The 24,844-nt window shown below is 42.4% G+C and overlaps 1 long non-coding RNA gene across 5 annotated transcripts; it reads right to left on the bottom strand.

Moving 5' to 3' along the window:
- Nucleotides 1–15,391: 15,391 nt before the first annotated feature.
- Nucleotides 15,392–19,425, bottom strand: LOC125552156. 5 transcript variants are annotated; one of them, XR_007303452.1, is made up of 5 exons: nt 19,026–19,425; nt 18,048–18,919; nt 17,819–17,892; nt 16,153–17,591; nt 15,392–15,758 (listed from the first exon to the last, which is right to left on the bottom strand). It is a non-coding gene; the product is annotated as an uncharacterized LOC125552156 (long non-coding RNA). The 5 variants fall into 5 exon arrangements; XR_007303450.1 differs by having other exon boundaries at nt 16,153–16,803; nt 17,328–17,591; nt 18,048–19,424; XR_007303449.1 differs by having other exon boundaries at nt 18,048–18,201; nt 19,026–19,423.
- Nucleotides 19,426–24,844: the final 5,419 nt, after the last annotated feature.

Below are 24,844 nucleotides of genomic sequence, written 5' to 3' on the forward strand. Positions count from 1 at the left end.
TTTAGATCCTCATTTTCTTTTGAAACGACGGCAACATGAGAGCCACCGCCAGACACGGACCGGTGGAGATGAAGATTTAACCTCCGGTTTACCAAACACCCCTCGAAAACGGCAAAATGAGGTTCTTTTAACCTTAACTCTTGTATTTACTAGAAAGTTACTTTTATTAATCACTCTATTTTGATTCCATCTTTGTAGGAAATTTCCCGTTCCTCTTCTGGCGACTCATCATAGACTCAACTGCCGGCTTTCAAGACTACCCCTGGGTAAAGATAATTATCTCTCTTTTGTTCCTTTATATCTTCATCATTATGCTGACTTGTCAAAATTCCTTTTAGCGGTCAAGCAAAGCCCAACAAAAAAGCAAAGGTGACGAAGCTGGTCGTAGATCCGGAAGCTGCTGAACCGGATCAGTCAACCCTTGTGCCAGAACACCCTGAACAACTAGAAGAGCCTGCTCTCAATGTTCAACCGGATTTACCTGAACCGTTTGTTGATGAGACCATTGTTGATCCATCAAGTATTGAACCGTCAAGCTCAGCTAACCCGCCAGAGACTCAAGGTGATGACGTTTTGATCACTGGCACCAGATTCGTTGAACTGGGGAATCCAACTGTACTAGCGAGACACTCTGCCAAACAGGAAGTCATGGAAAGACAGAAAGTGAGGTTTGATGTCTCCCGCTATGCTCACCTGAGTATTAATGAAGTTTTATCTGGCTATGTCAGCCAAGTGCATTCCGGCCGTGACTTGGAGATCAAAATGGTGAAGCAAATGCACCAGAAGTATGAGGTATGTCATCCGTCTTATATCTATATCCTGCCAGCCCCCAAGTCTTCTAATTATGAAAAACTTGAATGATCTGTAGACTTGAAATATTTACAAGCTTCTGTTCTAGACTCCCTCGAAGTCCGGTTTAAAAACTTTAAACCGGATTCTGATGGTAGCATAATTTTACATTTGTAATCCCCAAGGGCCAGCTTAATCAGTATGAATGAGCCGGTCCTATTAGTCATTATGTAAAAGACCAAAACTTTAACTGGATATCCCTCATGAGTCGGCTGGGACTATTAATAGCACACCCGGCTCATCCTTAACAAGAAAACAAGCAATATGCATTAGCCCCCAAGTGCCAAGTGTTATTGCTTGCAAAGCACTTGGGACTTTTTAGAAAGAGCTAATTCCTTTGAAAAATTTCGTTGACAGACATTAGCCCCTAAGTGCCAAGTGTTGTTGCTTGCAAAGCACTTGGGACTTGTATTTTGTAATCTGCCATGAAACTTAACAAACTTATGCTATATGCAGGCTGCGACCACAGAACTGGAAACTCAGTTGTCTGAGGCCAAGACCCGGCTGGCGGCTCAGGAGATTGAGACAAAAAGGCTGAATCAAAATTCCAGTTGAGTGTGTCTGAAGCAGAAAAATTGAAGACCAGCTTTACTGCGGAGAAAGAGGCTTGGGCAAATGAGAAGACTGCCTTGACGCAACATGCTGAGAAAGCCGAGGCGGCTCTGGAAGAGGTTACCACTGAAATCACCGGTTTAAAGAACCGTGTGTCTCAGATGGTTTCTGCAATGTTCGGTAAGTCACCGTGTTATTTACCCAAAGTGAGTATTTGTCATCATAATATAAGCCGCCACTTAACCAATTGTGTAAACTTTACAGGTCCCAGGAGTAGCAATCTGAGCCGAGATACACTGGTATAGCTCAAGGAGGTTTACACGCTTGTTGAACAATTATACACTGGAGCTCAACGGACTCTCGCCACTATCTCCCCAGCGAATCAAGGACCAAATATGTTAAGTGATGTCTTGAAGAAAATTTCCATCTTGCCCGCTAGGTTCCAAGAAATCAAGCGATCTTGTGCTAGAGCCGGAGCTGTGACAGCTTTCAGCTATGCCAAAGCTGTTGAGGAACGTAGCATAAATTCAAAATTTTCCTATGTGTCACCAAGATCTATCTATGGAGTCATCTAGCAACGAGGGAGGAGTGGATCTACATACCCTTGTAGATCGCGCGCGGAAGCGTTCCAGAGAACGGGGTTGATGGAGTCGTACTCGTCGTGATCCAAATCACCGATGATCCTAGCGCCGAACGGACGGCACCTCCGCGTTCAACACACATACGGAGCAGCGGCGTCTCCTCCTTCTTGATCCAGCAAGGGGGAAGGAGAGGTTGATGGAGATCCAGCAGCACGACGGCGTGGTGGTGGAAGTAGCGGGATTCCAACAGGGCTTCGCCAAGCGCTGCGGGAGGAGGGAGATGTGTCATGGGAGGGAGAGGGAGGCGCCAGGGCTTAGGTATGGTTTCCCTCCCTTCCCCCCACTATATATAGGGCCAAGGGAGAGGGGGGGCTGCAGCCTTGGCCCTTCCTCCAAGGAAGGGTGCGGCCAGGGAGGAGTCCCACCTCCCCAAGGCACCTACGAGGTGCCTTCCCCCTTTAGGACTCTTCCTTTCCCTCATCTCTTGGCGCATGGGCCTCTTGGGGCTGGTGCCCTTGGCCCATACAGGCCAAGGAGCACCCCTACAGCCCATGTGGCCCCCCGGGGTAGGTGGCCCCACTCGGTGGACCCCCGGGACCCTTCCGGTGGTCCCAGTACAATACCGGTGACCCCGAAACTTGTCCCGATGGCCGAAATAGCACTTCCTATATATAATTCTTTACCTCCGGACCATTCTGGAACTCCTCGGGACGTCCGGGATCTCATCCGGGACTCCGAACAACTTTCGGGTTACCGCATACTAATATCTCTATAACCCTAGCGTCACCGAACCTTAAGTGTGTAGACCCTACGGGTTCGGGAGACATGCAGACATGACCAAGATGACTCTCCAGTCAATAACCAACAGCGGGATCTGGATACCCATGTTGGCTCCCACATGTTCCATGATGATCTCATCGGATGAACCACGATGTCAAGGACTTAATCAATCCCGTATACAATTCCCTTTGTCTAGCGGTACGATACTTGCCCAAGATTCGATCATCGGTATCCCGATACCTTGTTCAATCTCGTTATCGGCAAGTCTCTTTACTCGTTTTGTAACACATCATCCCGTGATCAACTCCTTGATCACATTGTGCACATTATGGTGATGTCCTACCGAGTGGGTCCAGAGATACCTCTCCGTTTACACGGAGTGACAAATCCCAGTCTCGATTCGTGCCAACCCAACAGACACTTTCGGAGATACCTGTAGTGTACCTTTATAGCCACCCAGTTACGTTGTGACGTTTGGCACACCCAAAGCACTCCTACGGTATCTGGGAGTTGCACAATCTCATGGTCTAAGGAAATGATACTTGACATTAGAAAAGCTTTAGCATACGAACTACATGATCTTGTGCTAGGCTTAGGATTGGGTCTTGTCCATCACATAATTCTCCCAATGATGTGATCCCGTTATCAACGACATCCAATGTCCATGGTCAGGAAACCGTAACCATCTATTGATCAACGAGCTAGTCAACTAGAGGCTTACTAGGGACATGGTGTTGTCTATGTATCCACACATGTATCTGAGTTTCCTATCAATACAATTCTAGCATGGATAATAAACGGTTATCATGAATAAGGAAATATAATAATAACCAATTTATTATTGCCTCTAGGGAATATTTCCAACAGTCTCCCACTTGCACTAGAGTCAATAATCCAGTTCACATCACTATGTGATTAACACTCAAGGTCACATCCCCATGTGACTAACACCAAAAGAGTTTACTAGAGTCAATAATCTAGTTCACATTACCATGTGATTAACACTTGATGAGTTCTGGGTTTGATCATGTTATGCTTGTGAGAGATGTTATAGTCAACGGGTCTGAATCTTTCAGATCTGTATGTACTTCACAAATCTCTATGTCATCTCCTAGATGCAGCTACCACGTTCTATTTGGAGCTATTCCGAATAACTGTTCTACTATACGAATCCAGTTTACTACTCAGAATAATCTGGATTAGTGTCAAAGTTTGCATCGGCGTAACCCTTTACGACGAACTCTTTTACCACCTCGATAATCGAGAAAATTCCTTATTCCTCTAAGGATAATTTAGACCGCTATCTGGTGATCTACTCCTAGATTACCTTTGTACCCTCTTGCCAGATATGTGGCAAGGCACACATCAGGTGCGGTACTCAGCATGGCATACCGTATAGAGCCTATGACAAAAGCATAGGGGACGACCTTCGTCCTTCCTCTTTCTTCTGCCGCGGTCGAGCTTTAAATATTAACTTCATACCTTACAACTCAGGCAAGAACTCCTTCTTTGACTGGTCCACCTTGAACACCTTCAAGATCATGTCAAGGTATGTGCTCATTTGAAAGTACCATTAAGCGTTTTGATCTATCCTTATAGATCTTGATGCTCAATGTTCAAGTAGCTTGATCCAGGCTTTCCATTGAAAAACACTTTCCAAATAACCCTATATGCTTTCCAGAAATTCTACGTCATTTCTGATCAACAATATGTCAACAACATATACTTATCAGAAATTCTATAGTGCTCCCACTCACTTCTTTGGAAATACAAGTTTCTCATAAACTTTGTATACACCCAAAATCTTTGATCATCTCATCAAAGTGTACATTCCAACTCCGAGATGCTTACTCCAGTCCTTAGAAGGATTGCTGGAGCTTTGCATACTTATTAGCATCTTTCAGGATTGACAAAAACTTTCCGGTTGTATCACATACAACCTTTCCTCAAGAAAATCGTCGAGGAAACAATGCTTTGACATCCTATCTGCAAGATTTCACAAATAATGCAGTAATTGCTAATATAATTCCAACAGACTCTTAGCATCGCTACGAGTGAGAAAGTCTTACCGTAGTCAACTCCTTGAACTTGTCGGGAAACTTCTTAACGACAAGTCGAGCTTTCTTAATGGTGACATTTACCATCATTGTCCGTCTTCCTTTTAAAATCCATATGTACCTAACAGCCTTACGACCATCAAGTAGTTCTTCCAAAGTCTACACTTTGTTTTCATACATGGATCCTATCTCGGATTTTATGGCCTCGAGCCATTTATCGGAATCCGGGCCCACCATCGCTTCTCCATAGCTCGTAGGTTCATTGTTGTCTAGCAACATGACTTCCAAGACAGGATTACGTACCACTCTGAAGTAGTACGCATCCTTGTCATCCCACGAGGTTTGGTAGTGACTTGATCTGAAGTTTCATGATCACTATCATAAGCTTCCACTTCAATTGGTGTAGGTGCCACAGGAACAACTCCCTGTGCCCTGTCACACACTAGTTGAAGAGACGGTTCAATAACCTCATCAAGTCTCCACCATCCTCCCACTCAATTCTTTCGAGAGAAACTTTTCCTCGAGAAAGGACCCGATTCTAGAAACAATCCCTTATTGCTTTCGAATCTGAGACAGGAGGTATACCCAACTGTTTTGGGTGTCCTATGAAGATGCATTTATCCGCTTTGGGTTCGAGCTTATCAGCCTGAAACTTTTTCGCATAAGCGTCGCAGCCCCAAACTTTTAAGAAATGACAGCTTAGGTTTCTCTAAACCATAGTTCATATGGTGTCATCTCATCGGAATTACGTGGTGACCTATTTAAAGTGAATGTGGTTGTCTTTAATGCCTAACCCATAAACTATCGTGGTAATTCGATAAGAGACATCATGGTATGCATCATATCCAATAGGGTGCAGTTATGATGTTCGGACACACCATCACACTATGGTGTTCCAGGCTGTATTAGTTGTGAAACAATTTCCACAATGTCTTAATTCTGTGCCAAACTCGTAATTCAGATATTCATCTCTATGATCATATCATAGATATTTTATCCTCTTGTCACGACGATCTTTCAACTTCACCTTGAAATTACTTGAACCTTTCAATAATTCAGACTCGTGATTCATCAAGTAAATATACTCAACATCTACTCAAATCATCTGTGAAGTAAGAACATAACGATATCCACTACATGCCTCAGCACTCATTGGACTGCACACATCAAAATGTATTACTTCCAACAAGTTGCTTTCTAGTTCCATTTTTACTGAAAACGAGGCTTTCAGTCATCTTGCCCATGTGGTATGATTTGCATGTCTCAAGTGATTCAAAATCAAGTGAGTCCAAACGGTCCATTTGCATGGAGTTTCTTCATGCATATATACCAATAGACATGGTTCGCATGTCTCAAACTTTTCAAAAACGAGTGAGCCCAAAGATCCATCAACATGGAGCTTCTTCATGCGTTTTATACCGATATGACTTATGTGGCAGTGCCACATTTGTGTGGTACTATCATTACTATCTTATACCTTTGGCATGAAAATGTGTATCACTATGATCGGGATTCAATAAACCATTCATTTTAGGTGTAAGACCATCGAAGGTATTATTCAAATAAACAGAGTAACCATTATTCTCCTTAAATGAATAACCGTATTGCGATAGACGTAATCCAATCATGTCTATGCTCAACGCAAACACCAAATAACAATTATTTAGGTTTAACACCAATCTCGATGGTAGAGGGAGCGTGCGATGCTTGATCATATCAACATTGGAAACACTTCCAACACATATCGTCAGCTCACCTTTAGCTAGTCTCCGTTTATTCCGTAGCTTTTATTTCGAGTTACTAACACTTAGCAACCGAACTGGTATCTAATACCCTGGTGCTACTAGGAGTACTAGTAAAGTACACATCAACACAATGTATATCCAATATACTTCTATCGACCTTGCCAGCCTTCTCATATACCAAGTATCTAGGGTAATTCTGCTCCAGTGGCTGTTCCCCTTATTACAGAAGCACTTAGTCTCGGGTTTGGGTTCAACCTTGGGTTTCTTCACTAGAGCAGCAACTGAATTGCCGTTTCATGAAGTATCCCTTCTTGCCCTTGCCCTTCTTGAAACTAGTGGTTTCACCAACCATCAACAATTGATGCTCCTTCTTGATTTCTACTTTTGTGGTGTCAAACATCGCGAATATCTCAAGGATCATCATATATGTCCCTGATATATTATAGTTCATCACGAAGCTCAAGCAGCTTGGTGGTAATGACTTCGGAGAAACATCACTATCTTATCTGGAAGATCAACTCCCACTCGATTCAAATGATTGTTGTACTTAGACAATCTGAGCACAAGCTCAACAATTGAGCTTTTCTCCCTTAGTTGCAGGCTAAGAAAATCGTCGGAGGTCTTATACCTCTTGACGTGGGCACGAGCCTGAAATCCCAATTTCAGCCCTCGAAACATCTCATATGTTTCGCGACATTTCAAAACGTCTTCGGTGCCTCAACTCTAAACCATTTAACTGAACTATCATGTAGTTATCAAAATGTGTATGTCAGATGTTCGCAACATCCACAGACGACGTTCGAGGTTCAGCACATTGAGCGGTGCATTAAGGACATAAGCCTTCTATAAAGCAATGAGGACAATCCTCAGTTTACGGACCTAGTCCGCATAATTGCTACTATCAACTTTCAACTAAATTTTCTCTAGGAACATATCTAAACAGTAGAACAGAAACGTGAGCCACGACATAATTTGTGAAGACCTTTTGACTATGTTCAGGATAATTAAGTTCATCTTATGAACTCCCACTCAGATAGACATCCCTCTAGTCATCTAAGTGATTACATGATCTGAGTCGACTAGGCCGTGTCCGATCATCACGTGAGACGGACTAGTCATCATCGGTGAACATCTTCATGTTGATTGTATCTACCATACGACTCATGCTCGACCTTTCGGTCTCTTGTGTTCCGAGGCCATGTCTGTACATGCTAGGCTCGTCAAGTCAACCTAAGTGTTTCGCGTGTGTAAATCTGTCTTACACCCGTTGTATGTGAACGTTAGAATCTATCACACCCGATTATCACGTGGTGCTTAGAAACGAACGAACTGTCGCAACGGTGCACAGTTAGGGGGAACACTTTCTTGAAATTTTAATGAGGGATCATCTTATTTACTACCGTTGTTCTAAGCAAACAAGATGCATAAACATGATAAACATCACATGCAATCAAATAATAGTGACATGATATGGACAATATCATATAGCTCCTTTGATCTCCATCTTGGGGCTCCATGATCATCTTGTCACCGGCATGACACCATGATCTCCATCATCATGATCTCCATCATCGTGTCTTCATGAAGTTGTCTCACCAACTATTACTTCTACTACTACAGCTAACGGTTAGCAATAAAGTAAAGTAATTACATGACATTTATGTTGACATGCAGGTCATGAATAAATTAAGACAACTCCTATGGCTCCTGCCGGTTGTCATATTCATCGACATGCAAGTCGTGATTCCTATTACAAGAACATGATCAATCTCATACATCACATATATCATTCATCACATCCTTTTGGCCATATCACATCACATAGCATACCCTGCAAAAACAAGTTAGACGTCCTCTAATTGTTGTTTGCATGTTTTACGTGGCTGCTATGGGTTTCTAGCAAGAACGTTTCTTACCTACGCAAAGACCACAACGTGATATGCCAATTGCTATTTACCCTTCATAAGGACCCTTTTCATCGAATCCGATCCGACTAAAGTGGGAGAGACAGACACCCGCTAGCCACCTTATGCAACTAGTGCATGTCAGTCGGTGGAACCAGTCTCACGTAAGAGTACGTGTAAGGTCGGTCCGGGCCGCTTCATCCTACAATGCCGCCGAATCAAGATTGGACTAGTAACGGTAAGCATATTGAACAAAATCAACGCCCACAACTACTTTGTGTTCTACTCGTGCATAGAAACTACGCATAGACCTAGCTCATGATGCCACTGTTGGGGAACGTAGCATAAATTCAAAATTTTCCTACGTGTCACCAAGATCTATCTATGGAGTCATCTAGCAACGAGGGAGGAGTGGATCTACATACCCTTGTAGATCGCGCGCGGAAGCGTTCAAGAGAACGGGGTTGATGGAGTCGTACTCGTCGTGATCCAAATCACCGATGATCCTAGCGCCGAACGGACGGCACCTCCGCGTTCAACACACGTACGGAGCAGCAACGTCTCCTCCTTATTGATCCAGCAAGGGGGGAGGAGAGGTTGATGGAGATCCAGCAGCACGACGGCGTGGTGGTGGAATTAGCGGGATTCCAACAGGGCTTCGCCAAGCGCTGCGGGAGGAGGGAGATGTGTCATGGGAGGGAGAGGGAGGCGCCAGGGCTTAGGTATGGTTGCCCTCCCTTCCCCCCACTATATATAGGGCCAAGGGAGAGGGGGGGCGCAGCCTTGGCCCTTCCTCCAAGGAAGGGTGCGGCCAGGGAGGAGTCCCACCTCCCCAAGGCACCTACGAGGTGCCTTCCCCCTTTAGGACTCTTCCTTTCCCTCATCTCTTGGCGCATGGGCCTCTTGGGGCTGGTGCCCTTGGCCCATACAGGCCAAGGCGCACACCCCTACAGCCCATGTGGCCCCCCGGGGTAGGTGGCCCCACCCGGTGGACCCCCGGGACCCTTCCGGTGGTCCCGGTACAATACCGGTGACCCCGAAACTTGTCCCGATGGCCGAAATAGCACTTCCTATATATAATTCTTTACCTCCGGACCATTCCGGAACTCCTCGTGACGTCCGGGGTCTCATCCGGGACTCCGAAAAACTTTCGGGTTACCGCATACTAATATCTCTATAACCCTAGCGTCACCGAACCTTAAGTGTGTAGACCCGACGGGTTCGGGAGACATGCAGACATGACCGAGATGACTCTCCAGTCAATAACCAACAGTGGGATCTGGATACCCATGTTGGCTCCCACATGTTCCATGATGATCTCATCGGATGAACCACGATGTCAAGGACTTAATCAATCCCGTATACAATTCCCTTTGTCTAGAGGTACGATACTTGCCCAAGATTCGATCGTCGGTATCCCGATACCTTGTTCAATCTCGTTATCGGCAAGTCTCTTTACTCGTTTTGTAACACATCATCCCGTGATCAACTCCTTGATCACATTGTGCACATTATGGTGATATCCTACCGAGTGGGTCCAGAGATACCTCTCCGTTTACACGGAGTGACAAATCCCAGTCTCGATTCGTGCCAACCCAACAGACACTTTCGGAGATACCTGTAGTGTACCTTTATAGCCACCCAGTTACGTTGTGACGTTTGGCACACCCAAAGCACTCCTACGGTATCTGGGAGTTGCACAATCTCATGGTCTAAGGAAATGATACTTGACATTAGAAAAGCTTTAGCATACGAACTACATGATCTTGTGCTAGGCTTAGGATTGGGTCTTGTCCATCACATCATTCTCCCAATGATGTGATCCCGTTATCAACGACATCCAATGTCCATGGTCAGGAAACCGTCACCATCTATTGATCAATGAGCTAGTCAACTAGAGGCTTACTAGGGACATGGTGTTGTCTATGTATCCACACATGTATCTGAGTTTCCTATCAATACAATTCTAGCATGGATAATAAACGGTTATCATGAATAAGGAAATATAATAATAACCAATTTATTATTGCCTCTAGGGCATATTTCCAACAAAAGCCTGGGTACCGGAATTAGACCCGGCAGACGTAGCCAGTGGGTATCCTAGTCTCAAGGAAGATGGAACCCCTTTTGACCAACAAGACTTTGTTGCTTGTGTCAAGGAGATTCGCCCTCATATAACAATCATTGCCGAAGAAACCAACCTCACCAAGTATCAGCCGGGTTATGATGCAGATAATCAGAAGATGGCGACTCCTTCATATAAAGTGATGGACTTAATCCCGCTGATTCGTAAGCACACTTTCGCCCCTGATATTGATCCATCTGATCTAATTGATGATGAGGCTGAATCCATCGCCGTACGTTGCTTTGACTGGTCCAAACCCAACTTCTAGACGATGGAGGAGGACAAACCGGCAAGGGATGAGTCGCAACCTTCAAGTCAGCCAAGCCAAGATTCATGAACCGGGGCCGGTTTATCATCTGCTGTATGTGAAACTAGAAAAAAAATATCCTTTTGGGCACCAAGCGCCTTGTAATAGGTTAGCTTTAAACTTCTTGTTCTGGTATGCCATCGTGCACATTGTGCTATTTATGATACTTATTTATCCATCATGCGAAGATATGCCATATATGCCTTATGATATTATCAATTTTGAATCTATTCCTACATACAACAGATGAAAAGTGTCCTGGTGGTTTACCGTTGGACGGGTTATAATGCCCCAATATGAATTTATCATGATTTATAACCAAGGCTGGACGAAATCATAATCATATATGATTAAAACTATGTCATACCTGTGATATTTGATCACACTTGTTGGTTTATCAAACCAGTGCAGTAAGGGTGATAGCCCAAAGCTCCGAGTACTGGCAATAATCAGAGATTGCTGGCTTATGAACAAAGCCGGACTGGGTCATTATGCAATAATGAGCTGGGACTTTGTAGATATGATCATGTGGACTTGAACAGCAACGTGTAGCCCCCAAGGGCCGGCTCAGTAAGATGATACCGAGCTGGGACTTTATATAAACTTTATCGAAAATAACATTATATGATGTAACCCTCACCATGTAACCCTCACCATGGGGCTTGAACCCACGTCCACAAGGTTAAGAGCCTTGTGCTTTACCAACTGAGCAATGGACCCTTCAATATAATGGATTTAACTTGTGTACCTTGAATTTTTGACAGGAGCAATTGGTAGCCCCCAAGGGCCGGCTCATTACGATGTGATGAGTTGGGTCTTCAATAAAGCGAGCAAAAAACGACTTTGCATTAGCCCTCAAGTGCCATGGTGCATGCTGGCAGTGACATGGGACTTGCATATTTGATGTAATCTCAACTTGAATAATGTAGCCCCCAAGTGCTGGGTCATAAGCCTGTAGCGACTCGGGACTATTCCTTCCATTGTAGAATAAATCATATCCATTGATAAAATAATAGCCATTGCGCTGAAGCGACTTTGAAAACCTCAATCATAATACTGGTTATTGATAACCATAATAAAAATCCAGCCATGTTGGCTATTAAAGATTTGAATAATATAACTCGGTTTGGAAACCGGTTCCTGCAATATAAACCAATATATCCATGCACATATGATACATGCTATGATGATGTAATGATGATGCAATGTATGATGCAACATATGATGATATAACGATGATGCAATGTATGATGCAATATATGATGATGTATGTGTATGTGGCATTGAGCCGATCAAGAGGGATATTCACAGCTATGATTTGAATACGACCAGGAAGCCCCCAAGTGACCATAAGTGTGGCATTGTGCCGATCAAAAGGGATATTCATAGCTATGATTCGAATACGATCAGGAAGCCCCCAAGTGACCATAAGTGTAATGTTGAACAACAAATTCTGACCTGAAAACCCGAGGACTAGAGAACCATACAATTTTAGCGAAGGGACAAGAGAAAAACAAATGAATATCATCTTCCTCAACACCACAAAGTCGAGCAAAAATATCTTATATGAGTGTTGTACCTACCTGCTCTACTGCCTATGGGCAGAGCTCTCCTTACTAGCCTCTAGGCATAAGTTTTTACCCTAGGTGCAATATCTTTATCATTTCAAATCTGAGTAAGCATAGAAGTAACTAGGGGAGAAGCTTGTCTTGGATGCGGAGCTCCTTCGTCAATCAAATTTTGATTACAGAGTTTATAAACGCTTTTAGTAGTACATTTACCTCTAGGAGTAAGTTTCCAGCATAGGACGTCCTTTCCTTGAGTTTGAATAATCGGTGTCTGAATAATAATAGAAGCAACTTGCTCATAAAAAAAGTAGAAACAAATTTTTCATTCCAAGAACTTTATTAGGTAACCAGAGTTCTTTAACATAGGCCGGGAAAGTATATGGTGTAGGCTGAATAACAATGTGGTCATAGATAGTGCTCCATATGGGACAACCCAGAGTACTCCAAATTGAAATATTGCCCTCAACAAGTTGATAGAAGGAGTTAGAATAGAGCATAGGGCAAACTTTGATTACAATAGTCCAAAAGGCTGATTTCGGAACATTTGGTTTGTCTGTCCAAAAGGAAGTGTCAGGAAAGTATTTGGATTTAAGGACTTTGGCAAGATGACAATCAGGATTTCCAGCGAGCCTCCAAACAGCACGGAGAATTGAGCTTCTGTTCATAGCTTGGATATTACGAATGCCCAAACCTCCCTCCATTTTGGGAACAAATATGTCTCTCTAGGCTCTAACACATAAAGATTTAGAGGTAGGTTCATCTCTAACACCAGACCACAAAAAGTTCCTATTGATGGCATTTAACTTAGCAATGAGCTTCTTGGAGAAGAGAATAGCAGACATGTAGTACACAGGGATGGAGGCGAAGACATAATTAAAGGGAGTTAGTCTAGCAGCATGGGACATCTTATTAGCTTGTAGCATCTTAATTTGGATCTAAATTTGTCTTCAACAAAATTATGTGTTGCAGCTCTGTCCTTGGCAGGAAGGATTAAGGGGTGTCCAAGATGAATGTAATGTTCATTGATGTCAAGAGCAAGGAAAATGTGCTTAATGCCGTTCTTAATGTGATCAGACACACCTCTATTGAAAATGACACCAGATTTATTCCAACTGGGGATTTGGCCAGAAGCAGCGCACAAATGTTGTAGGATTTGGTTGATGTGATTTGCCTCATTGATAGAAGTCTTCCCACATATTGGAGGATCGTCGGAAAACATAAGAGAGTGTATGGGAGGGCAATTAGGGCCAAGAGAGATACCAGAAAGATGGTTGTTGGCCATGGCTTCTTGAAGGGTTATGGATATGGGTAGCTCATTGATAGCAAGGACGAATATATAAGGAGAGAGAGGACAACCTTGCCTAATACCTATACTGCTATTAAAGTAGCCATATATCTTACCATTAATGATGACAGAGAAAGTAGGAGATGAGATGCAGGCATGAATTAAATCGATGAAATGACCGTGCATAACAACTACAATTAGTAGTGCTCATAACAACCACTACATTAGCATTTTGATGGATGCCCACTATTAAGTGTTTTAGTTGCACATAAACTAAATGGATGATTCGAAGTGTCAGGGGCACACCATGCCACTTCGTTCCATATCCCCTCCTCGTCGTGAATGCACACATGGTTTGTTTAAATTCACACATGGTACAACCCCTTCCTCTGCCACATCATACATCAAGCCTCAACCGCCGCCTCCCAACCCTAGTCGACGCCACCATAACTCTCGTCGCCGCCTTGGTCCCCCTCCTCTTCCCCGTCTGGCTACCTCGTCGTCGGCGAGAGGAGTAGGGGATCTCCCGTCTTGTTTTTTTAGCCTTTTGCTTCTCTGACGACATCGATGAGGTGGATGTGATGATGGCATGCTGGAATAAGGTCTCTCCTTACGTCGATGACGTCCAATCCGTCTCCGCCGAAGGGCTTGTCAGAGTTTGTGTCCCCAAATTTGTTATTTTCCTTTAGATCTTGGCAGTTTGTGTGTCTTTTAAGGAGAGTTTATTAGTTGGCTTTCAGTGTGACGATTTTGACATCTTTTTTTGTTGTTGTGTGGCTTGGTTCAATTTCTCCAACCCTCTGAACTGGTGGTGATGGATTGCAAGCCTGTTTTGTGTGGGGTGATGCTCCAGCTGAAGTTGATTCATCGATAAGGGGCGAGTGGCTATTGCGATCTCCAAAGCCTCGTATAGCGAGGGCGATTGCAGGTGTCACTTTTCTTTGATGATGGGACGGTGCAATTTTCAGTTTTCAGCGGGCGACGTACAATCCGAAAAAGAAGAAGACTAGTATGCTTTTTAATATAAATTTATTTTTTACTGATCGTTCGACGTCTAGTTGTCTATCCATTGTACAGACTTCAGTTTTACTCATATTAATCATATCTAAGATGTCCCTTAACGTGTCTTTATTATTAAAAAAAAGTGGTAGCATCAAACATTTTTCTGCAATGACACACTTTTTACGCCTTGCCTCTTTTAGTGGCTTTTCTTTTTCTCTATTTTGCACGGCACGTGGGAATGCCGGCATGTCTCTTTCAAGTAGGTTTTCCGTATATTTGGGAATTGATGATGCAAAAAACGACAATATATAACAACAGAGAAAAAAATAATAGAGAAAAAATGAGATGGACTAGGGCGCGGCCTCCCTACGTGCTATCAAGTTGGACTCGTCCACGTCATCCTGATCATCCTGCATCACCTCGCGAGCGCGCGCACGCAGTTAGGGTCACACACGGTATGACTAGAACTAGTCGTTGGGGCGCGGCCTCCTGAGTGGAATATGTGCGGTGCCAGGTTGCAAGCGCCCCTTTGGCTGTATTTTTCTCTATTTGCTACCACACATGCATGTATAACTGAGGACCTTATTAATCAATGATCATAAAGTAGGTTGAATCCCTCAATAGTAACCCAAATCATTAGAGCTGAAAGCAGATTCAATTTGGATAAGTAGCAATCAGTTGTATAGCTGGTTAAACCATGCATTATACATTATACATATGCTAGATGGTTCAAAATGAAGGGGACACGGTTTTGATAATGGCATACATTCTGTCCAAAAGTGGAGGTACAGTTCCTCACAGGGTAAGGTTGAGTTAATGGCTCTGACAGGTGACGGCGGTCGTTGACGATCTATCTACAGGCGATGAATGACAGCTTCTATTAATAAAGTAGAAGACATTGGCAAATAGAGAAGAGAGCTCCCCAGTTACAGACGATCTGTCTAAGCCCTTAAAACTGCAACAACCAGAGGAGCAGCGACGATCAGGCCTCCATCTAAAGTGTCTGAAAATAACATGAACAAAATCCAAATGAGTTCACACTACTTGATGTTTCACAAGTGTTAGCAACAACCAAAAGAAAAATTGGCCCAAAACTTGACTAAACGTCTAGAAAGAAGCATTTCATCCACATCTGAAACTTAAGAAAGATCTCTGACCAAGGCCAATAGCTTCTGATCCTTTCCTTATAAAAAACAATAGGCGTTTTTTAGACATATAAGTGCTGGTTGCTTCTAAGTAATATGCGCCTTTTTTAAGATGCGCACTCAAATGTGTTAGACAATGCTTATTGGTTATCAAGGTAGAGCAATGTTGGCTGATCATGAACCAACCAGGGATAGCTAGAAAAGATGATAAGATCATGAGCTAGCTGTGTGTACATATGAGAGAGATGGTACCTTCATGATCTAGTCGAGCGACCTTGCCTCTCCTGAGATTATTGGTGAGGAACAAAAGTAAGAAATATATCCATCAGTAAAAGGCCCAAACGGCTTCCTCCTATGCAGTATTACACCATTATTATTATTTGTGGGAAAGGTCTAGAGTTATGGTAAATATCTCATGTCTTCTATTCTCATGTAAATAAGAATTATTGTGACCTTGAACCTTAGGCATATTGATAACTCAACTCTTGCTTTTCTGCTTCAGAATATATATAAAGTTGTATGCCTTTATTTGTTAAAATAAAATCAAACTGATTATTTATTGATCATTAACTAATACCTCACTTAGAGATACTACGTATTGTTGCCAAAATCTTATTTTAAATACAACCAAGATGAACAGAAATAAATCTCAACTTACTTTTGGTGGAAACACACTTGTCTAATTGATCATTCCTTGAGACAGTGATCTGCTCAACATATCGCAAGTCGATATGCAACCACATAAGTCAAGCATCGGCATCAAAACAACACGAGGAATGAAATGTTTGATATCTCAAACAGAGAGCAATCAGTACTACAGATCTGTCGCTAACCAGCCTTCCGATGCATGCATATTTGTATAACATTGTCTGCACCATTTATGCTTTTCACGATCCCTCATTGCTGCAACACATATGCTGCTAAGCCAGATCCAACTAAATAAATAATACATGTATCTGTTTGAACTGTCACAACTGACAATAAAATAGACTTTATATGAACCAGCAAAAAGGTACTATTTAGCTAGTTCGGCATAATTTTATCATGTGGTTATAATAACATATTGTAGCTTACTGAGATCATATTTGCATACCAGGGATAACACACAAGAGTTCAACATATGTAAGTAGACCAATTCACACAGAACTCATGTAAACTCTTTTTTCTAGGGTACCAGTCTACTCTTTTGTTAGCACTCCGTGTGTATGTATTAGAATTGCTCATAATAATTCCCGTAGCATTTGCACTAATGCTTTATAAGGGCATTTGGGCTTAGTGACATATATATAAAAAGTTCAATTCAAAACTAAGAAATCTCACAGCTCTGTACTCCATATTAGTGACAAAAGAAGTGTTTAAAACATTTGATAATGCAACATCCTTACATGATACATTAATTAAATTAAGAGAGAGCAGTAGAATAATACCTTCTCCATTCCCCTGACAAAAAGTGTCCACCAGAATAAAAAAGGCAGTCACTTTCCCTGAGTCCATGCAACCAACATAATTTTGAATTAACCATAACTGGAAGGCGACCAATAGAAACCAGATGAGTTTCATCCACAAGAACTCTCTTGTACCCAAAAAGATCATTCTCTGTTTTAGACTTGTCACTTTTCTCCATAGAATAAATTTGTTAACAGTTTAGAGCACGTCAGTAATTGCTGACTCGGTAATTGCTGACTCAGTGCCTACAAAACAATAGACATCAAGGAAGGAACACTGTTAAATCTGCGATTGCTGCTGGTAAAGGATTAACAAGAGGTAAAAGGAAAAAAACAATAAACGGAGGAAAAAGGATGGAACTGGCGCCCATGTCTTTGCCCCTAGTTGGATGGCACCCCGCCGTCTACCAACCCGACTCGTGCTTCAGTTTAGGAAACCACATCAAGAAACAACAGTAGTTGGAGACACATACCTTTCTTTTGGAATTAGATATTAGAAGCAGTGAAAGCACTTTCCAAAGAAATTAAAATGTAGTTCCTACCCAAACTGCAAGTTGAAGAATATGATTGGTCATTTCAGAACTACGATATTGATCACAAAATTACATCTAATCTCATCCCTCAAAACATATGTAACTGTTCTAAATAATCAGAGAAACATAATAAGGTTTTAATAGTCATATGCCCGCAACCATATCTCACCGTTACTGGCTTTGTGTTTTTGGCCAGGCCTTGGACCTGTAGCTTTTCATTCCCCTGCTATCTGAACTCTAGTTTGCTTCTTTTTGCTGTAATCCTTGAACTTCTGTAACTTGGTGGTTTCATGATAATGGAACCGGGAGGCCTTTCTGATGATCTGCAAAAAAAGTATCTCATAGACCTCAATCGGTCCTAGTAGGTAAAAAAATGCAGAAGATTGAACACAAAAGCGAGAGGAAACTTAAAATGCATATGCGCCATTATAATCCATCCTGATTCGGCACCTACAAACTTGTCGCTGTACCATATATACCCCTACACTGAACCACACATTAGTAGGCGAAGTAACAATCATTCTTTAATTATCTTAACTGAATCAGAATACAAAAAACCTACAAATTCAATGCTCATTAGATAGACATACTCAACAAATTACCAAGAACAGAAATTTAACCCTTGAACCATTACCATATAAACGAGGTAGATGAGATCCATGTCTAGAGTTGTGGACACTAAACAAATCCAATTTTCATCGTGGCGCCCAACATCTAAAAGACGCCAGCTGGTTTTCAGTAGAATATCTCGGTCTTGAACTCTTGATCATGACATTCCACTCTAGCTTAATAGCAAGGTGGTAGTTGCATGGCGCTATCACAATACAAGAGATTTTAAGCGGATATTGAATGACATCCCTGAAAACCAGAACTGTATTTTCTTCAGCACATGTCAAACCCAGAGGGTGGGCTGTTTAGTTCTCTCTGGTTTCTACATGGTTGACGTAATAAACATAATCATCCTCTGTGTGTGCGTGTTAGATGCTGATGCCCAATTCATTCCATCCCTGAAACAAGCTAAATCACGAGTGCTGCAATCCACTGCTCAGACCAAACACGAAGGAGAGAAGGCGCATCTAATCATCAGTTGAGGCGGCATGCACGAGAGGGAAGGGGATCAGGGAGAGGAGTGGAGCAGGAGACCGACCGTCGAGGGGAATGGGGAGCAGATCCGTGGCGGCGCCGACCTCCCATTGGTCCTCGTCACCGGCAACAGCGACCTTCAGGTGACGGGCCGCAGAGGAGGGGAGCACCACGACAACCCATGCCGACGGAGCAGCAGCGCGGCGAAAACCAGCCCTGCTCAAGCCAAGTGCCTCCTCCCGCCTGCATCCGCGCGCGTGTTGGTGGCAGGGGCACGGCCCGACGGTGGCCATGGAGAGAGAAAAGGAGGGGAATGTGGAGGAGAGGGACGACATGGAGGAGAGAGATCTGGAGGACGAGCAACCAGGCAGGTTAGCTTCGTAGAGGAGGAAGGAAATTGTTTTTTTACCTAATGGAGGTGTTATCGCGAGACGGTTTTACCTCGACACACTAGAAGGGAGACGTAGATGTTGCGAGAAGGCGCTCATGATGCACACGTTATTGTTTTGGACTAGGGGTTGGGGCGCGCCCATGGCGTGTCTCTTGAGGGGCAGCTGGGCGGTGCTAGCTAGTGGGTGCACCTTTCACATACATTTTTGTTCTGGTTAGTATGTCTGATGTTGCTGTTAATTAAGCAACTGACATTTGAAGCAGAGAATAGAAGTAGAAATTAATAGATATATACAGAAGAGTGTCATTATGAATCAGGTGGATGTAAACCACATGACTAAGAATAGTAGAGTTTACATAGGCAACGACATAGCTTTTGGATATTCAAAAGCATGAGATAGCAGGGTCCAAAAGTAAATCATCGGTTAATCACGAGCATAATTTAGAGTAATGTGCTAGATTATATTCACACGGGAATTGCGGTGTCTTCGATGGTGGATCTAGAGGCAGTGCACGCGGCGCTTTGAAGTGACCCTAAAATGAAAAGTGCAGATGTCTCCTTCGCGAATGTTGGCACGGTGACAAAACTCAGACCAGCTGGTGGTTATAGTGGCCCTCTTATCAGTTCCTAGCATAATGCGACATTCGATGTGTAGACGGGCATCTGCAAGTCTGACCATGAGTGTGTCATTGTTCGGATCAATGTAGTCCAGCAGGTTGTCTTTGGTATATTGTATCTGAAATTAATGTTACAAGAAAGCATGTGATTTAGATGAATACAGATTGTTGTGCGATATGGAAGATAAGAGTGTTTTTGTGTACCATGTCGTGGCCTGGCTTAGCAAATGTTTTATTGATTGTGCACATGTAGTACTTAATGTCTGGCTCCTTGTGCCAGAACATAGCAAAGAGAGCGTCTACCTGGTGTTCATAGAGCTTAACCTCATTACCCCTGTAATAATGATCTTCAAGCTCTCCGAAATACTGGATCCCACAAGATGTTTCTGCAATCAATTCAATGTAGGTGAGAAGCAAGTTATGTACCGTTTGCAGGAGCTGTAAGTGTGACTGTTTATTTGAGAAAAAAATTTAAGCTATATAACAGCGTAGGCGGGGCGTAGACATGAAGTCATATAAGTTAGGTGAAAATTAATTTTTGAAATGAGACAGGTGGAAGTTCTGAAATATAGAAGATGATGAAAGCAATTTGTAAAGCCTTACATGTTGAAAGTAAACAGTACAAACGAAAAGAAACATTGAGTAAGCAAAAGTAGAAGAGAGCAATGAGCAACAAAGGAAATAAATGTTGATCTAGCAGATGTAGTGAATAGTTGAAGGCAGTCGATAAAGAAGTATGGTGATACATGGTAGATTATGATCCTGTGAGAAATAAGGCATGTGTTCACCACGAATTACGTACTCTGGATGGTCATTCTCTTTACTCTGTTCATTGTATGATACAATATAGCGTTAGAAATATGAAATATGATTTTTCCCACTGGAAATTATGAAGCAGAAGAATGAAGCTATTTACTTCAGAAAAAGAGTAAAATGGAAAGCGGCAGTGATGAATCTGAAACATATTTTGTCACTTATAAAATTTAGCAGAAAGGTACTATGCTATGTTGTCTGAATTAGGCATCAAAAGATAAATTTCAGAAATGAGAAACAACAGCAACAACTTAAGAAAAGAAATACTAGTCACATATAGTAATGTTTCACTGCAGCCTCTAACTAATCGTGAAATGATTCATCAGAAACATCGGATCCATGTTGCTCGAGGCGCTCGTGAGCACCGTGTGTATCTCTCAGCGAAATCCGCTGAACATGAACTATCACATTCAATTCCTGGAACATGAGTTCATACTCTTAACTGAATGAAAAGAATAAGAGGCTGTTTGGATTCTGCCGATGCCAAAAAATTGGTGGACGTTTCAGCCGCCCCCGCCTTGCCAATGATTTGGCGGAAAACTGAACGCAGAGGGCTGACGAGCGGTGGGCGAGCCAATTTATCTGCGCCAATCGAAACAAACGCCCATCGCTTGGTCAACACCAATTATTTGGTTGGGCAAGTATAGGAACCAATCCAAACAGAACCTAATATACAGAAAAAAAAATATAGTAGTTCTTAGAAGAAGTGTACAACTCTTTAATCGACTACAAGGAGCTCCTACAAAGGAAAAGAATGAAATATAACATCAACCGGTGCTTTAAACATAATACTTCCAGGGAGATATATTACGCAGTTCAATAGAAACTAAAAAAATGAAAAACACGGATTGAATTACCTACGAATCACTGAATACAACATTGATATCTTCAAGGCAGGGCTTCACGTGTTCACACCGCACATACTGTGGTAGCTTATAATCTGTTATAGACCATTCATCTTTCAATGTTTGCACAATCTATTATGCAAAAGATGATCAAATCTGTATGGTCTTCATAACAACTAATTCACACTTAAAAAATGCTTTTACATGTAAGGGCTGGAAGCAAATGCAGCTGCTAAGCTATGATATGATCCATTCCCCAAAATTGGGGTGAAATTAGTATCACTGTGATGATAATGCTCACAAAGAATCTTTGTCCACCAGATTAATTTTGTAGCTGCTCAACAGAAAGAAATAGGAAAGGAAAAACTATAATAAAACATTTGAACTACAAAGAAGCAATAAATATTTGTGATGGCGTTAACACCTTATTCGAAAAGAGTTGGTATACACTTTGTTTATCTAAACATATTTAGAAATTCAATCATCCATAGAGGAAGATTAAAATTGGTGTACCTGCAAAGAAGCAAATCAACTTGTGGGAGGCGTCAACGTCGTGTCAGCCAAAAACAGCGTCTCCCTTGAGCGACACTGACAACCTCGGCACAGCTTATTGAGTTGGATTTCACAAAGGTTGGAGTGGCTGCTTCGCTCATGCTATTGGAAAATGGGGTTCCTACACAAGAATTGGTGTGTGCGGGACTGCCAACCTACAATTAACCATGATCAGAATAATCCTTTTAACCAAGCGTTGTAATTGAGGACCAAAAGATTCTTATGGTGGGAGTGTTTGCATGCAACATTTGTACTGCAGATCACGAGCATACCTTTGATTTGGTGTTCTGTATATGCATCTGTACACACTGAATGAAATTTAATGTGACCTCATTGTAATCAGTTATAGGTCTGAAATGAAAAAATTATATCCAGTTAGCATGCTTCAATGCATCACTGGAACATGAGCATAATTTTTTTGCAAAACAATATCCGACTGCAAAAGCAGTAGCACACTTCTTATGCCGCACTCCCTTGAGACTACCAATGACGGCAACATACATACCATTCCCTAATTAACAACAAATATCAGAGTGATGATCCTTCAGAGAGGAAGGCGGTAACTTTCCTCAACAAATAAAGATAGTGTATGCATGACAAGCAAATAAATGAAGGTTACAAATGATGCATATTGAATAACAACAATTTTAGAAGAATCTGCAACATCGTTCAACTTGTAAAACATATCAAAATTGACAAAGATGTGAAACTGATACCTATTGCTGAGAGCAGATACTATCAAGTATGATTAGCCACAAAGTTCTTGTCTATATAGTAGAATGATATTACAAATCCTGAACTTATAGTATTACTAACTGTTAATTGATGGCAGAAACTTTGAAATATCATTGACCACAAAGCCCTTGGCCGGAGCAAAATGCAAAAGGCGAACATAAAATTCAGTTTGCCTGAAGAAAGGGACCTCATGAGGCTATGGCTTTGTCAGAAGGCCGTTGTGCCTAAATGAAGGTGCATCAAGAAACAAATTTCAGAAATAAGAAGCAAGAGCAACAACTTAAGAAAAACTACATGTTATGTAGAGTAATATTTTCATACAACCTGAGTAGAGAGGTGGCAGCCCAGCACCTGGGGCAGGAAGGAGACGGCGGGCAGGCGAGGGCGAAGGGATACATGAGGAAGCTGGCGCACCTTTGGCACCGCTGGTGCCCAAACTCCGCCGTCTTGCCGTTGTTGCAGGCTGATTGGCGCAGCGCCTCCGACCACTTTTTATCATCCGGTCACCACTAGGCCAGACCACCGCCGCCACTTCCCGCTCCTCCCCTCGGGTTAGACCGAGCAAAGTAACGAGCCCTTACTTATCAAGGAGGACGTCTGCATCCTCTTCACTGGTGGTAATGGCTCCTCGAGCCTCTGAATCTCCTCTTCCTCGCTCACCGAACGGCAGCACCGCACGGGGATTCTCAGGAGGGCGCCTTCTCTGATGGCCGGGGCTGGAGGGGCATGGATGGTGGAGGTGGGTGTGGCGGCGGCGGCAACCCTAGCCGCTAGATGAAAGAGCAAAGGAGAGGCGAGTGGGGATGACAGTGTTTCGCTCGACCACTTGTGTACTATTTTTCTTTTATCCCTTTTATTTTTCTGCCCAACCCATGCGTTGGACGTGGCACGCGTGAGGAGGCCTCATTGAAGCATACTTTAATGGTTTTAATCATAACATCATTGCTCTAAAATTCCAAAAAAGAATATCACAAAGTTGGCTGCTAATGGAGTAACGGTCTACATAAACTTTGTTACAGATAAAAGCTTACGGGTTGAGTGTGACGTGAAGTCTCGCGAGTGCAGAGGAGTAGAGGGGCTCATAGTGAAAAATCAGGGGAATTAACATGGAGAAGGACACCTACTACTGCAAAGCCACTCCGTAAGCAAACCGATCGTAACACCGCTCTTGATGCAGTCCATGTGAATAACTAGGGAGTTAAATCTATAGAGTTACTAAGCTCCTTTGAAATAAGCTCCTCTAGTGAATCGAGGGATGTGAAGAGTACGTGGGCCCCATGTGACAGTGGGCAGGACGTGTTGTGTGGGCTGCTTGATCCCTTGCATGTCTATTTTTCCTGTATACATGGACAGCAAGGTTCCTTGCACGTTTGTTTGTCCAGTCGAGACAAAAAAACCTGGTACCACATACAGCCAATGAAAGAGTCTATAATTGTCTTAAAATTTCATGAACTTTTTCCAAAATGTGAACATTTTTAGTAGACACATGAATAATTTTTAAATTGTACGTATTTGTTAAATATGTGAACACATTCAAAGCAATACATGAACACGGTTTGTAATTATACAAACATTTTTCAAAACTGCAGACATGTTTAAATCATGAATACTTTTGAATTTATGATCAGTTTTAAAATGTGCGAAAATATCATGCAAACACTTTATAAAATGTCATGAATATATTTTAAAATGTACGAAAATATTTAAAAGAAACAATGTGTACATTTTTTTTAAATGTCAAGAACATTTTCTAAAATACCTTTCGAAATTACTTACACATTTAGTTATTTTTAAAACTTAAGTAAAAAAGCAACACAAATAGAAATGAAAAGAAAAAGCTAGCCAACCTATATTAATGGGTCGCCCCAATATATAAATTAGCAGGCAGGGCAAGGCTATCGGACTCTAAGAATCCTATAGCAACCCGACG

Source organism: Triticum urartu, chromosome 4 (assembly GCF_003073215.2).
Source record: "Triticum urartu cultivar G1812 chromosome 4, Tu2.1, whole genome shotgun sequence".
NCBI classification, from domain to species: domain Eukaryota; kingdom Viridiplantae; phylum Streptophyta; class Magnoliopsida; order Poales; family Poaceae; genus Triticum; species Triticum urartu.